Raw genomic sequence first — 16912 nt, 5'->3', positions numbered from 1 at the left:
AATAATAGCAAGCATAAGTATAAATAAAGATATCTATATATGTATAAGTAATTATTTTTATGGGTGGTAGAACCGTCCCAAATTTTCTTCTTATCCTTTTTTTTTAGTTTTATATTTTTATATAGTGAAAAAATTAAAATAACTAGTAGAAGAATTCACCATCCTTGAGAAAAAGTTCGTTTCTTTTCTTGAACTCACCGACAATGACGCCAAAAGCTTGATGGACCCAAAATGGGTACGTTTTAAATATGTAAATCGCAAGTGCATGAATCGTATATATAGTATATAGTTCATGTAAGCAAGGATGTCGAACCCAAATGTGTTGTCTAAAATAAAAAAGAAAACTATTTTAAACCAACATTAATAAACTCTAACCTAGCTCCAAAGATTGATGATGGGATATTGTGACAAGAAAATCAAATAAAGACAATATTAAAGAAATTAAAGGCAAGATATATAACTAAATTAATAATTATAAACACAAGATGATAGAAGAAAGATTATTAAGATAATAGAATCCACAAAATATATGTCAATAATATTTATAAGTACATTGATTCCCAAGTTTTAGTAGAAATTCATCAAAGCATCACTTATTCAAATTAGATACTCTATTTAATCTCAAGTTATTATAGAAATATAGGATTTATCTTCACTTTTTAAGATATAATTTCAAAGTATTTAGTGTAAATCAATCTAAAGAAGCAACAAAAAAATCAATGAATATTATTTATAAGGAAAAACGTAATATTTTTGTTCTAAGCATTTGATGTGCACAATTTAATGGCAGACCTTAATCAAAGAATATTATGATTTTGTACTAATGAAGAACAAAGTGTAAATATGTGCTAACAATAAAAAATACATGATATTTAAGTTGAAAGAAGATATTTGAAGAAGAAAAATCCATAAACTTTGTTGCACAAACATACAGAAATGAACTAGGAGTAGGAATACCTTTGAATGCACTAGAACCGAACTACACCTCGATATCAAAAATCACACTATTAACCTTTCTTCCCAAGTGTTTTTAAAGCTTAAAATGATAAAGCTTATAACCCAACCCAAGTGTTTATCACTCTAAAGTAAACCTAGCAGCTTGAAGGCTCTGAACATAGCTTGAAGAATGAGAGAAATGGTTGGGTACTAGGTCCTATTTATAGAGTTTCAAGGAGTGTAAAGATCTTCTTTTAGCTTGAATAAAAGTAATGAATATTACTTGAAAAAATATTTAAATATTCGTTCAGTAGAGGCTTAAGACTCGGTCAAAAGGTTCAGAGGCTTATCAAGAGGTTAAGAAATAAAATGAGATCGGTTTCAAAAATATTTGAAATATTTTCCCTAGGGTTGATATATCGCCCATAGTAGGCGATATATCGCCTGGGCTTATATCCCAAGGCTTGTAGATGCGTTTGTGCGAAGTTATGTGTTTTTCGTATTCCCCGTGTGGCGATATATCGCCCCTAGAGCTGCGATATATCGGCATACGCTGAAATATTATACACGTAATTGCACTTTTTCAGCCTATTTTGAATTGGGTAAACAACTTTGACTGAGTCATATAACGATTTCAAAGTTGCTGGCATGTTTTGGGGTTTTCAAATATTTCTCTTATAAAACTATTCATAAAAAATGCTTAATTTCTCAATAAACATGCACCCGACAAGTGTCATGATCTTATTGGTTCTATCTAAACCTTATAGTATAATAAATAACATCTTTATAATCAGCTATATTAATCAAACCTTATGTTATAATTAATATTCTTATACTATAGGTTAAACTTATAAAATCTATAAGTGTTGCTACGAGTGTTCAACTAAGTCCCGACTTGAACCAAAATCTACAGTAATAAACATACTATAACTACTGCTAACTTCTACTACTACTACTACAACTACTATCTAACTAGTTAAGTAAAGTTCTGGAACTCTACAGGAATCATCGAAGCAATAAACTTGAGCACCCTATCTGTCCTAAATGCTTGAGACGACATATGGGAGAATGTCAATATGGAACCAACAAATGTTACAAGTGCGGTCAGGCAGGACATCTGTGAAAATATTTCCCACAATGGAAAGCGGGATAGGATAGTAACAACAACCTAGTGCCAGCAAGGGTTCTTGCTTTAACTCAGAATGAAGCGGCCAACAGCAACATCGTAGTTACAGTTCAGCTCCCTGTATCTGGTACAATATGTAGAGTCTTAATTGATTCTGGAGCGACTCATTTTTATGTTTCCATGAATGTGATTGATAGATTGAATATGCCTTATAAGATGTTTAAACATAACTTTAGTACATTGTTGCCATCGAGAGATATGATGTTGTCAAATAAGTAGTTACCGTCAACACCTGTAACGGTAGAGGGCAATGTGTGCCCAACATACCTTATAGAACTAAGTATACCGGATTATGATGTCATACTCAACATGGATTGGTTATCCAAACATGGGGCTACGATAGACTGTCGAAAGAAGACTGTAGAGTTCAGGCCAAGGGAAGGAGAGGTCTTTTCCTTTAGAGGCGAAGTAGCAGGTTTCCGGACACCCATAATATCTACACTAGAAGAATGGAATATGATGCAACATGGAAGTTCGGCGTTCCTGGCCAGTGTGGTGGATAAGTCCAAGGAGTCAGAACTAAAGCCAGAAAATGTACATATTATTTGCCAGTTCCCGGAGGTGTTTTCCCAAAGAATTACCAGGATTACTCCCGAGCAGAGAAATCAAGTTTGTAATTGAGCTTGCACCAGAAACTGCACCAATCTCTAAAGCACCCTATCTAATGGCGCCGACAGAGTCAAAGGAACTTAAAAACCATCTACAGGAGTTGTTGGACAAAGGATTCATAAGACCTAGCCATTCGCCATGGGGAGCACCAATCCTATTTGTGAAAAAGAAGGATGGGAGTATGAGGATGTGCATGGATTACCGAAAACTCAATAAGGTCACCATTAAGAATAAATATCCTTTGCCTAGGATAGACAACCGTTTTTATCAACTGCAAGTGGCAGCAGTATTCTCAAAGATTGATCTGCGATCCGGGTACCATCAGTTGAAAGTGAAGGAGGGGGACATTCTGAAAATGGCTTTGAGAACTCGCTACGGGCACTATGAATTCTTAGTGATGTCTTTTGGACTCACCAATGCCCTAGAAGCATTTATGGACATGATGAACAGGGTATTTAAGGATTTCTTGGACATGTTTGTAGTAGTTTTCATAGATGATATCCTCATTTACTCAAAGACCAAGGAGGAGCACGAGGAGCATTTGAGGTTGACTTTGAATAGATTGCGAGAACATCAGTTGTATGCCAAGTTCTCTAAATGTGAGTTTTGGCTGGAACATGTAACTTTCTTAGGGAACATAGTGTCTAAGAATGGGACAGTAGTAGACCCATCGAAGATCGAGGTCATTAGAGATTGGCCCCAACCAAAGAATGCCTCAGAAGTTTGAAGCTTCTTAGGATTGGCTGGTTACTATAGGAAGTTTGTCGAGGGTTTCCCGAAGATCACCACCCCATTGACCAACTTAACTCGCAAACATCATAATTTTTCATGGATTGAAAAATGTGAAGAAAGCTTCCAGACCATGAAGGATAAGTTGAATTCTGCGCTTATCCTTTGTGTTCCGAGTGAGGGCGGGAAGTTTGTGGTGTATTGTGATGCATCAAAGAATGGCTTTGGATGTGTGTTGATGCAAGATGGGAAAGTAGTAGCTTATGCTTCCAGACAACTCAAGGATTATGAGCAATGTTATCCCACCCATGACCTTGAATTGGCAGCAGTAGTGTTCCCACTAAAGATATGGAGACATCACCCGTACGGAGACAAGTGTGAGATATACATCGACCACAAAATTTTGAAATACTTTTTCACGCAAAAAGGAACTGAATATGAGGCAACGAAGGTGGTTGGAATTAGTGAAGGACTACGATTGTGATATTTTATACCACCCATGCAAGGCCAATGTGGTTGCAGATGCTCTGAGTAGGCGGGGACACGGGAATGTCTCAGCACTACATGCAATAGAGACGCCTCTTCAGAATGAGATCATAAATGTAGGCATCAAAATTGTGACGAGAAGTTTGCAAACCACACATTGCAATCCTCCTTACTAGAACAAATTCGAGAAAGACAGAAATTGGATGAATCCTTAGTGAAACAAGAGGCTTTGGTACAAGAAGGTGGCAATAGTGATTTCACAATGTCTAATGGTGGATTGCTGAGATACAAGGATAGGATTTGTGTGCCTGACAATGTTGAAATTAAGGAAAGTATTATGAAAGAAGCGCATACAACGCCTTATTCCTTGGACCTAGGGTCCACGAAGATGTACCAAGACCTTAAGGCGTTATATTGGTGGCATGGAATGAAGAGGGATGTTGCTAGATGTTTGACATGCCATCAAGTCAAAGCAGAACACCAAAGGCCAACAGGGTTGCTCCAACTGATCTATATTCCTGAATGGAAATGGGAGGATATAACAATGGATTTTGTGGTAGGGTTGCCTAGAACCACCAAGCAGCACGACTCTCTATGGGTAATAGTAGATAGACTAACTAAGTCTGCCCATTTTCTGCCCGTCAAGACCACATTCACGGCGAACCAATATGCTGAATTGTATGTAAGTGAAATAGTGAGACTTCATGGGGTGCTAAAGTCAATAGTTTCTGATCGTGGGTCAGTTTTCACATCGAACTTTAGGAAATGGCTATAAAGAGCTATGGGATCAAGACTAAAGTTTAGCACCGCTTTTCATCCTCAGACCGAAGGCCAGTCTGAGAGGACTATACAGATTTTAGAAGACATGTTGAGGTGTTGTGCTTTGGACTTTTCAGAGTCTTGGAACCGATATTAACCCCTAATGGAGTTCTCATATAATAACAGTTACCAAGCTACTATAGGGATGGCTCCCTATGAGAAGCTATATGGGCGTAAGTTTAGATCTCCTTTGCACTGGGATGAAGTTGGGGAGAAACAGATTTTAGGCCCTGAAGAAATTAGGGAAGCCAGTGAAGCGATTGAAAAGATTCGCCAAAGGATGCTTACCGCGCAGAGAAGGGACATGGAGTTTTCAGTGGGCGAGTTTGTTTTCTTGAAAGTCTTGCCGATGAAAGGTTTTATGCGTTTTGGTAAGAAAGGGAAGTTAAGCCCTAGATATATAGGTCCATTTGAGATTTTGGACAGAGTAGGGCAGGTTGTGTACCGTTTGGCACTACCCCCAGTATTAGCTGAAACACATACCGTCTTTCACATCTCGATGTTGCGTAAGTATGTGTCAGACCCCTCTCATGTTTTGAGATACGAGCCGTTACAGATGAGGCAGGACCTGAGTTATGATGAACAACCTTAGCAAATTATTGAAAAGGGAATCAAGGAATTAAGATCCAAAAGGATTCCACTAGTTAAGGTCCTATGGAAGAATAGTACGGAACGAGAAGCAACATGGGAGCTGGAGGAAGACATGAAAGAAAGATACCCTGAATTATTTGGTAAGAAAGAATTTCAAGACGAAATTCCTTTTAAGGAGGGTATATTGTAGTGCACCAAAAAAAAAATTAGTTATTAAAATTTTGTGTTTTATTTTATTTAAGTGTTAAGTGTGGTGAATTATTTTATTTAAATGTTTGTTTATTTTATTTAATTGTTTGTTTGCTTTATTTAATTGTGTGTTATCTTGTTTAATTGTTAGAATTGTTGGTAGAATTTTTGTTAAATTAATTGTTAAATGATATGTAATTATTTTATTTTTTTAAAAATGTGACTATGTGAGATTTGGTTGAATGCACTAAGGTACATGGTAGGTAGTGATGCAACCTAGTGATTTAGTGTGTGCAAGTGCATGGTAGCATGATGCACATGTGTAGAATTTTCTACACATTTTTATAGTTTCCTTATAATAGATTTTATTGATTATTATTATTAAAAAATAAAATAAAATGAAAAGAAAGGGAAGTGATGGTGGACGTGTAGCATAGTGGGAATGATATTGGATTTTTTTTCCATATTTTTGTTTAAGAAAATAAATTAAATTTGAGGATAATAGTTATTTTGGGTAAGGTGTGATCATGTTCCTATTATCTATCAATTTTAATAAAATCAAATAAATAAAAAATTAAAGGGAGATAATAGAAAATAGGAAACTTACCATTTGGTGTGTAGGCTATTTTTGGGCCATTTTAGAATAAAAGGGGAAGAGAGGAAAAATGGAGAGCATTATGCTCTTGGCTGCTGCGTGTTGGAGAGAGGAAGAGAGAGAGAGAGTGGCAAGCTAGAGAGAGAAAGGGGAAGGGGCTGCCATTTTCTAGAGAGAAGGAGGAAGAAAGAAGGATAAGGAGAAGAAGAAGAGGGTTTCGAAAACCCTGGGTGTGTTCTAATATATTGGTGTTTTAAATATTTGAATAAGAGTCTTCTCTCTTCTCTAATCTAAGAATATTTTGTGGTTTCTTTCTTTGGTTGTATGGTGTTCGAAAATCCTCTATAGGTGACAAAGTTTTTCTTGCTAGAGCAATCTTGATTCAACAATCAAGAGAGGTAATTGTTTTTCTTAACCTATATTTGTTTGATGAGTCTATCCTTGGTGTTAATTTTGTGGTGTTTGATGGTTTGGTCAATATAGGTTGGTGATGAGGAGGTTATGTTTGGTTTTATTTCTCATGAAAAGTATATGGATTGTTAAAAAGACTCATGGGAATGTTTGGGAGATTATGTGTTTGATGAGATTTATATGAAGGTTGTATTTTATGTTTATGTTGCCATGATCACTTTAAAACCATTGATTTATGTAAGAATATGCAAGGATGATGATAGACGCATGCTAGGTTTCATGTGAAGATAGATGAGAATTTTGTCATATTTTGTGGTGAATCTTGGGTGTTTCGGCCTAGGGGTGAAGTTCAATCATGATTGTTTTGCTTGTATGTTCTAAAATAATTGTGATTTTAGAAACATGGTAGGATGTATATGATATTATGTATCAATAAAGTATGGTATGCATGAAAAATGATAGAAACATGTTAGGTTTAATATGATATTAGGGATATATGAATATTGGTGTTTATGTTATTAATGCATGTTGTTATTATTGTTGTGTTGGATTACATGTGTTAGTTATTTTTCTTTGAATTATTTGTATAATAAGAGCAAGTTATGATTTGTAATTTATTTGTACTAATTAGACATGTATGATTTTGTATGAATTTTTGAGAGGCATGAGATAAAAGATAAAATTCATAATGAATTATGCTTGCTGATTTTGTGATTAATTGGTGAAAAGATTGATGAAATAATGATGTGCATACATAAGAAATATCTCTAATGATATGTTGTATTTGTGGGAATAAAATGGTGTTTTAATTTACACTTAAAATGATGTTTTTCGCACAAATAATTGCCCACATATTTTTTTTTACATTTAGATGAAAATATGAGTTTTAAAAAAATGAAAATAGTGATTTTAATGATAAATATGATTGCTGAAATTTTTGTAAAAAAAATGTGAAGTGTGTTTTAATAAGAGGAATTTGATTAATATTTGAAATAAATTAATACCCTAAACTATGGTAATATTAAATGTGGTATTTTTAATATAATATGAGTGTTTATTTTAATAGTTATGATTTTTCTTTATTTTGATTAAGAAAAATATTGAATTTAATTCATTTGTGATTTTTAAATAAATTAAATGGTGGCTGAAAGTTTAGCTTAATAAGTTTAAAATAATTATTTGATTGTCACATATGAATTTATGTTATATAAAATTAAGTCTTAAAATAATTCAAGCAAAATATATTTTTTCCCACACTTAAAATTTATATTTTTCTCACATCAATTATGTAATTCTATTAATTAAAAATTTAAATTGATATTTTCTAAGGAAACATGGTAATCATAGGTATTTTAAATAAATTTCAAGCTTTTGTTATTTCTTTGTAATTTGAAAATAATAAATGGATTTATCACATATATTTTTAAATGGCTAAATAAAATTATTTTTATTAAATAAAAATATTGTCTTTAGAGATTTAATCAACCTAGTAATTTTAAGAAGATAATTAATAGTAAACAAAGCATGTTACAAGATTATTTTTAAAACGATAGAAGTATGACACATAGAATTATTGTTTTAAACGCCATAATTACGCAACATTCCCACGTATGCATGTTACATGCAAATTCACTTTTACGTCCAAAATTATGTCTATTATGCAACCATGTAGTTTTTATAGAAAAATCAGCCATGCAATATAAGTAGAATGTGCATTATTCTTTTATGACATTATGTGTAACTATGCAAATTTGGTCTGAGAAATTCTCACCATGTGTGCATGGCCCATGCACACATAAGTTATATGAGTGGGCAAAATAGTGATTATGTGAAACTAAGGAATGTCATTTTGATTATGGTATAGGCTTGTTGAGAAGTTGTCGTTTTACTTAGCTTGGACCTGACCAGAGGTGAAGAAGATAATTAATAGTAAACAAAGCATGTTACAAGATTATTTTTAAAACGATAGAAGTATGACGCATAGAATTATTGTTTTAAACGCCACAATTACGCAACATTCCCACGTATGCATGTTACATGCAAATTCACTTTTACGTCCAAAATTATGCCTATTATGCAACAATGTAGTTTTTATAGAAAAATCATGCATGCAATATAAGTAGAATGTGCATTATTCTTTTATGACATTATGTGTAACTATGCAAATTTGGTCTGAGAAATTCTCACCATGTGTGCATGGCCCATGCACACATGAGTTATATGAGTGGGCAAAATAGTGATTATGTGAAGCTAAGGAAGCTCATTTTGATTATGGTATAGGCTCGTTGAGAAGTTGTTTTTTTACTTAGCTTGGACCTGAGGTGAGGAAGTTAGATAGGATTTATGATTGTTTATGTTATGAATGGTAAGATTGTTTGTATGAATAAAAATGTTATGAATTATGAAATGCTATAATGTGATGATATGTTGGCTTGTATGAATGTTGTATGATATGAATGGATGTTAGCGTGACGACCGTGACACATCAAATAAAGAGGTTACTAAGGATATGAAGACATAACCCAGATATATGTAATGGTTGTTAGCGTGTTGAATGCGACACAACAAAGGGGTTGCTAAGGATATGAAGACGTAACCTGAGTTACTAAGGATAGGAAGACGTAACTCCAAGGGCGGACGCGCCGAGCACTACACCAAATACCCATTTTTATAACATAAAAATATAATACTGATGAAAATGTGTTATGCTATACTTTTATATATATATATGTGGTAAAAGGAAAAAATGGCGGTAATTTATTTGGGAGCCCACCTATAATAAAAGTTGTGTTTTTTTTTTCTTCAACAAATTCATTTTTTCCTAGCCCGAATATAACTCCCCCATTTTCTTCTTCGACTACAGTGTCCCCAAAGTCAATCCTAATGTTTTGGCTTCAAATCTCCTCTCTCTCTCTCGTCTTTCTCTATCTCTCATTCTCTCCGTTTCCAGTCAGTCCTCCTCTGACCCATCTACGCCTCTCCCTGCTTCGAAATCTTCCATTGACGCAATACCCACCATTAGAATCGACCAGGCCCTTCTGAACGATGACCCTTTTATGCTCTGCGCCGTTTGCAAGGACCAGTTCGAGCTTGGCATTGAGGCCAAGCAACTTCCCTGTAAGCATCTCTACCATCCCTAGGAGGCACGATCTTTTATTTTTCGCTGGGAATGGTGGTAGCGGCGGCGTTCAGGGCTCATTCTCTCCCAACCAGATTGCGGAGGTGGGGACAGAGATGGAGATGGGAACGGTCTCCAGTTGTCCAGTTGCGGGTAGAGCTCGCATAAATGGTGAAGATGGAGGGTTGAGTTTAAGTCCCGGGGTCATTGAGGAGGGCGATGTTTCCATTTCTGAAAATTTGAGGTCTGTACTATTTCTTTAGCTACTTGAAATTGGGTTTTGGAATCTTGATTGGTGTCTCAGTTAGGATTATTGAAGAAAAGGGTAAATTAGATCTTGGAAAAGTCTTCAAGAAGGACTTTTATAAGACTCAATAAATGGAAGTTTACATATAGAAAAATTTGTGTGTCTTCTGTGTTTTTGAGAGAGAAGTTGATGATGCTATTGCTGATGCACTCATTTTAGACTCTTTAGGAGGAACAGAGCCAATCTCATAAACGATCGAACTGATATACATGTAAGGCCGGCTATATATCTATTTATATATTATACATATAGGCCTCTCTCTCTCGCCATATAAAGATTATAGGGACATGGAAATAGACTGCTGAGAGGGATATACACAAACAGCCGAGTATCTATAGTTTTTCTTATTTGTGAAACTGACTCAGAAAGTGGGGGTGGTGGAGTTGAGTAGGACAGCAGTAGCAGTAGCAATGGAGTTGGTTTTGTCAGTGAACAACTGTGCTGTGTTCCTTTTATGCTCTTTGGTCTCTCTTCTGGTGTTGAAATGGCTTCTCAAGAATGTCAATTGGTTGCTCTATGAAACCAAGTTGGGTGATAAGCAATACTCTTTGCCTCCTGGTGACTTGGGCTGGCCTTTCCTTGGCAACATGTGGACCTTTCTCAGAGCCTTCAAGTCCTCTGATCCTGGCTCTTTCATTTCTACCTTTGTTTCCAGGTTTGGCCATACAGGAATCTATAAGGCCTTCATGTTTGGTAATCCAAGTGTCAATGTCACAATGCCCGAAACTTGTAAGAGAGTGCTGACAGATGATGATGCATTCAAGCCTGGTTGGCCTTGTTCAACTGTGGAACTCATTAGAAAGAAATCTTTCATTGGAATTTCTTTTGAAGAACACAAGCGGTTGAGGAAGTTGACAGCTGCACCAGTGAATGGTCATGAGGCATTGTCAATGTACATTGAATACATTCAAGATAATGTGGTGGCTTCCTTGGAGAAATGTTCTAACATGGGACAGATTGAATTCTTGACTGAGCTTAGAAAGCTCACTTTTTAGATTATTATGTACATTTTTCTAAGCTCAAAGAGTGAGCCTGTGATGGAGGCTTTGGAGAGGGAATACACTATTCTTAATTATGGAGTTAGAGCCATGGCCATTAACATTCCTAGATTTGCTTACCATAAAGCACTCAAGTCCCGGAGAAAACTTGTAGCTGTGTTTCAATCAATTGTGGATGAGAGAAGAGCTCAAAAGAAGGTCAGCATAGCCACATCAAAGAAGAAAGATATGATGGATGCTTTGCTAGATGTTGAAGATGAAAATGGAAGAAAATTGAGTGATGAGGAGATCATCGATGTTTTGTTAATGTACTTGAATGCAGGCCATGAGTCTTCTGGTAATACTATAATGTGGGTTGCTATTTTCCTTGAACAACACCCTGAAATTCTGCAAAAGGCCAAGGAAGAGCAAGAAGAGATTATAAAGAAAAGGCCATCGACATAGAAAGGATTGACTCTTAAAGAAATTCAAGAAATGCAATTTTTTTCTGATGTTATCGATGAAACTCTTCGCATGATAACATTCTCACTCACTGTTTTCCGCGAGGCCAAGCGTGATGTGAACATAAGTGGCTACACTATCCCCAAAGGCTGGAAAGTCTTGGTCTGGTTTAGAAGTGTTCATTCTGATCCTGAAATATATCCAAATCATATTTGAGCTGTAAGAGAACTCTTCCCTCAATCACATGTTTTTATTTTCGTTTCTTTTTTCTACAAATTATTAAGGCTTAAGTTTCTATGGTCTTCGTGATTTATATATATATTGATTGATATTTCATTATTTTATCTTTAGTTGTTTTCTCTTGGTAAATCATTAAAATGTTATTCTATTAATGAATTTTAGTCCTAGTTTGAAAGTCTTTGCCTATTGGTATCACTATATTATATGCTCTGTTCATCCTATAATGAATATAACATTATTTAATTATATCATTTGGGTTGTGTGGATTTTTATTGCAATTGTTGTCTACTACTTTGAAATAATTTGGGGTTTAATTGTGGATTTATCTTACATTTCGTGTCTATTGGTTTTAAATGTTTTGAACTTTTCTCTTTTTTTTTATATACGTGTATTTGTTTCTATGTTTGATTATCGTGGAAGTTTTTTACAATAGCTTCTTGGTATTATCAGTGATGCTATCATCATTTGGAGCACTAACTTTTTGGGGAAAAATTTATTCCTTTTTTATTTTTTCACTTATTTTGTTAAGCTTGGATTTATTGGTAATATTTTATTTGAGCTTACTTCAATTTATATGACTTTGTGTTTATATCAGGTATGAAACTTTTCAATTTGGTTATGATGAACAAGGTATCGATCTAGTTACAGAAGGTAAGTATAAGATGAACAAAAGAACCACACCCTAATCAAATGTATAACTACGAGTAGATGTTTTTGTGTTATGTAGCTTTTATTTGTTGGTTTTGTATTCATATATGTCATTTGGTATATATGAGTGTCTTTATATATGCTTAAATACGATATTTTTCTTATGAATCATTGAATATATGTCATACATACAATACCAAAAGTGAAGAATTGAAACAATCATTGTTCTTGCTCTTGCAAGTTGTAGGGAATTTGGTATATTGCTTCAAGGGCAGTACTGTAGACTTGTGTAATAATCTAGTTATTTTGTAGAACCAATTGGAATAGAGGTTAATTATTTTCTATGAATCTCTCTAGTGTATGGTACTACAAGCTTGATTTTAGTGTGTGTGTGTGTATGTTGTGTCTATGCGTGTCTTTCTCATAAGACAGTGTTAACAAAAAGAGGTCCAAAATAATACACATAAGTATTTATTGATTTCTTTATTGATAAAAAAGCTTTAATGACTATGTTTTTGAATTGTAATGTTGATTTAATTACGCCAATATTTTAAATGAAAGGTTTGTTTTGAGTTAAGTGTTAAATATTTACTATATTTTGGCTCTTATATCACTGTTGCATCTTATGCTAGCTAACTTTGTTTTATATGCTTTATATACATATATATTTATATATATCTTAACCATTATAATAGTGAGTTTTGCTTCAATAAATAATTTCAAGAATTTATCCAATTTTTTTGTTGGAGCAAAGAAAAAAACAAAAAGAATTCAATATATATTAGTATATGTGGATATAGCTGATAATCATCAGTGAACATTGCATTTTATATTTTGTATGACTATATATCAATTCAAGATACTTAGTTAAATGGTACACTTAAATTTATCCTTGCTCGATCATGGTTGGTTTCCTTTGATGCTACCACAATAGATTATTCCAATGTTGAAATGGACAAGAGGATGTTCATTCAAAGAAAGTGATGGATGGAAAGGTTGCCTGTCATTGTTTCATTGATTAATTTAATCAATTGAACTATATATATGCATTTAAGCAAATACATGTGTAGATCTCACTTTTGTCAATGTTGGAATCATCTTTTAAGCCTTTTAATGTGAGAGAGTTTGATAGTGACCATACAATCTTTATTATCACAGTCCTAACTCACCAAACTAGCTGCTGATTATTGTCCATGATTCATTCTATAATTAAGACAGAAAGTATGCTTTTTAGTTTGGAAAATTACAAGAGATGAACATCCATACTCTAATTTTAGTCTTACAAGAGATGTGTTATATGTTATTTTCATTATAAATTCTATCTTATGTTGTTTATCCTTGTATAATGCAGATGCTAAAGAAGCTAAGCAAATAGTTACGTGGTGAGGATTGGAATTGGAACAACTTAAACACATTATGTTTGGCAATAGGGTCTATATTTGGTTCGAAGATGGAATAATAGGTACATTTTCTAGCTTACCTTATAAATATTATTTCTACTCATTTTTTGTTTGTTATCAATGTTTATACTTTCTCATTCAACTATAAATAGTAACATGTCTTGTAAAATTCAATATGCAGTATAGAAAAGGTGGAAAGGATTTGGACTAAAAGCTTCTCCAGCAATACCTGCTAGGCTGTGCGTTTTGCTTTAATGGGCATTGGCAGCTCATTTCATGCTCAAGAAACTGCTATGAGTGGGCAATTGGAGAGTCGAGTGTGGTAAATACTGTTCTTTTCCTGTGTACTGTGTTATGTTTGTTTCTTGCCACGTTAATGCTCTTTTCTCTTATCTTTTGCCCAGGGTTGTTGAGATCATTTGCACTTTGGTCAGGAAATTATCTCCTAATCCTAATAGTGCTGCTATAATGGCCATGGGTGTTAACATCTTGGCAAAGAGATTGAAATGGTAAGCTAATCCATATTGCATTTTTTTTATACTTTTGGGTATAAACTTATATATGGCTCTTTCCACCAGCACGTTTCTTATGAGAAGATTTTATATTCTTCTCTGAACTGGATGCGTGTGCCATCAATTTGTATGCTGACTTGAAAAGTACAATTAAAAATTGTATAATTGTGTAATGACCTCTATCGTTATGCTTTTTTTCTTTCTTTCTTTTTCAACTGTCCTTCTTTGTTTATTGATATTTATTTTATTCTTCACTTTATGCCATCTGAAATTTGTACTTATTTTGTTAAATTTACTTGAAGTAGTTCAACTTTAAAGTTATTTAATGTTATTTGTTTAGTGCACTACCCTGCAAGGGCCCTATTGCTTTATTTTAATTTCTCCAATGGTTCTGCATTTCCTTCCCGATTGTGTATTGTTTCTTTTCTATTTTCATAGATTTTTCCATCTGGGCCCAAATTCTGACATTTTTTGCCCCTTGTGAGTGGGTGATGATGCATCTTATTTTCATTGTGTTTTCTTTGTCTTGTCGTATGTGAATTCTATACTGTAAAATGGAGATTGTGGTCTAAGTGTATGGCCTTATTTTTTTAGCGGATCATGGTTGCTTTATGGAAAATTGGCAACAATGCTATTAATTAACTGTGAGAAGAACGAGAATAACTATTTCTTAACTACAGTAGGTATGTTAAGAGCATGCAATTAATAATTTCATGTGATCAACTCAATGGTGCTGTATATTGTATAGACTCCAACGTAATACATGTTGAGATATGCCATTTAAAATGTTGCAGTGCTGGATTTCACAATGCAACTGATGGAAACAGGATTTGAGAATGATACTGTTCTTGCATTAATTTTCTTTTCTCTACAGTATGTTCTTGTAAACCATGAATATTGGAAATACAAGGCGAAGCATACTCGCTGGAAAATAACATTGAAGGTACACCTTTAGTTTTACTATGGAATTTGAGTTGGTTCTCTATTTCCTCCCTTGTTCTTTCTCATCTTTCTTCGTCATAGTATAGAAAACATAATGCAGTTAGATTATTTAACATGCTTAAAAAAATGTTACATATTGAAGATAATAAATTCATTTTTATTTATCCTTTATAATCTATAGTAGTCTTATTTAATTTTCCAAGTTTAATATAGTTCTGCACATCAGAGGTCAATATTTTAAAGACTTGTTCTTTACAGGCCAGTCTGATTTTCTTTCTTTTTTAAAAAATCTATCGCGTTGACATCATACGCTGGAAAGCTGGTTGGGGTCATCTGGGACATGTTACTTTATGTTATAAGCTACCGCATTCATACATATATATATTTGGATATAATTGTAGATTTTCTATCTATTATAAGCTACTGAATCCATGTAGTGAGTATGTACAAATGCTCATTTCATATTTTAAAACAGAGTAGGCATAGCCAAATGTATATGAGGTGCTCAAGGTAATGTCTGACTGTACAACACAATTGTGTTAATATTTTTTTTTATGAATTGATTTTAAGATATTTTATTGTTGATGTTTTGGATGTGCTGGCATGAATTGTTAGTATTACTGTATTGGGTTTTTCAGTGGCATTTAAATCTTGGGAGGATCATAGAAAACAACTTGAATTGGAGAAGGCTCGTAAATCTGGGCTTGCACCAACAGAGGTTGATGAAGATGGCAAAGAGATTAACTTTCATATTCCTCTATATGTCATTTTTGAGAACCGGCAAGCTTTAAATTTCTGAGATTGCTAAATTATTTTTGTGAGAGTCTAATGTCTAAACTTTATATTTATGCAGCATTGTTCCTTTCTAACTTATTGTTAGAGTTTGAAACTTGAGAGGAAATTGAAATTGGATCCAAATTATACTAAGTCTTGGTATGACAGAGGTGTCCAAATATTTAAATCAGAAAAATATGCAAGAGGGGTTTCTGGTTCAGATTGGTATAATTTAATTAAGTTGTTTATTGACTTTTAATATTAATATCACTGCCTATCAGTTATTAAGCATCTAGGCTACGAATTGATGCTAGTAGTAGTGACTAGTAATTATTTACTTTTAATACCAATATTAGTGCCTAGTTTTGTAGATTAAATATCTAATAATTAAACACACTTTTATTCTTATTTTGCTAACTACTTTAAACTACATTGGTTATGAGCTATTGGGTTTAATTAATAAATCAATTAGCATAATTGTTGATGATTATGATCTTTAGAAAATGGAATCTTATGATTGACAGTTTTGATGAATCGTCTCTTAAGTTAAATAGCTTGTGATATTTTCCCACCAGCTTAACATTGTTTCTAGCTTATTTTGCTTAAGTCTCCCATTCTCTCTCTGTTTTCATAAATGTGTTATTTATTTATTTTGTGTAAAATGTGATATCATTGAGGTAAGTTTTGGTTTTTTTAGTTGATATGTTACTTTAGAAGAGTGAACTTCCCTGTGTTGCCCACACCCCAAATTTTGATTTTGTTTATGATTTCTTTTAAAATGTATGTCATCTATGTTCGTGCTAGTAGGTATCTCTGTGGTTTGCTTTAGAGGACTTGTAAAATGTTTTTGGATTTCTTATGGAGGACATGTCGATTTTTTTTTAAAGTGCTTTCTTTCTGTATAAATTGGCTGCATTTTATTTTCCTGTTACTAGCAAAAGTTCTCTGTTTTGTATGCTTGATTCTATGAGCACATTCTAG

The 16912-nt window shown here is 33.8% G+C and overlaps 1 pseudogene; it reads left to right on the top strand.

The window, feature by feature from the left end:
• The first annotated feature begins 10098 nt into the window (after positions 1 to 10098).
• On the top strand, positions 10099 to 15180 carry LOC133831106 (ent-kaurenoic acid oxidase 1-like; annotated as a pseudogene).
• Positions 15181 to 16912: the final 1732 nt, after the last annotated feature.

Source organism: Humulus lupulus, chromosome 4 (genome assembly GCF_963169125.1).
Source record: "Humulus lupulus chromosome 4, drHumLupu1.1, whole genome shotgun sequence".
NCBI classification, from domain to species: domain Eukaryota; kingdom Viridiplantae; phylum Streptophyta; class Magnoliopsida; order Rosales; family Cannabaceae; genus Humulus; species Humulus lupulus.
Note: the sequence above shows the minus strand (reverse complement) of the source record. Positions and strands in the feature narration are given on the sequence as shown.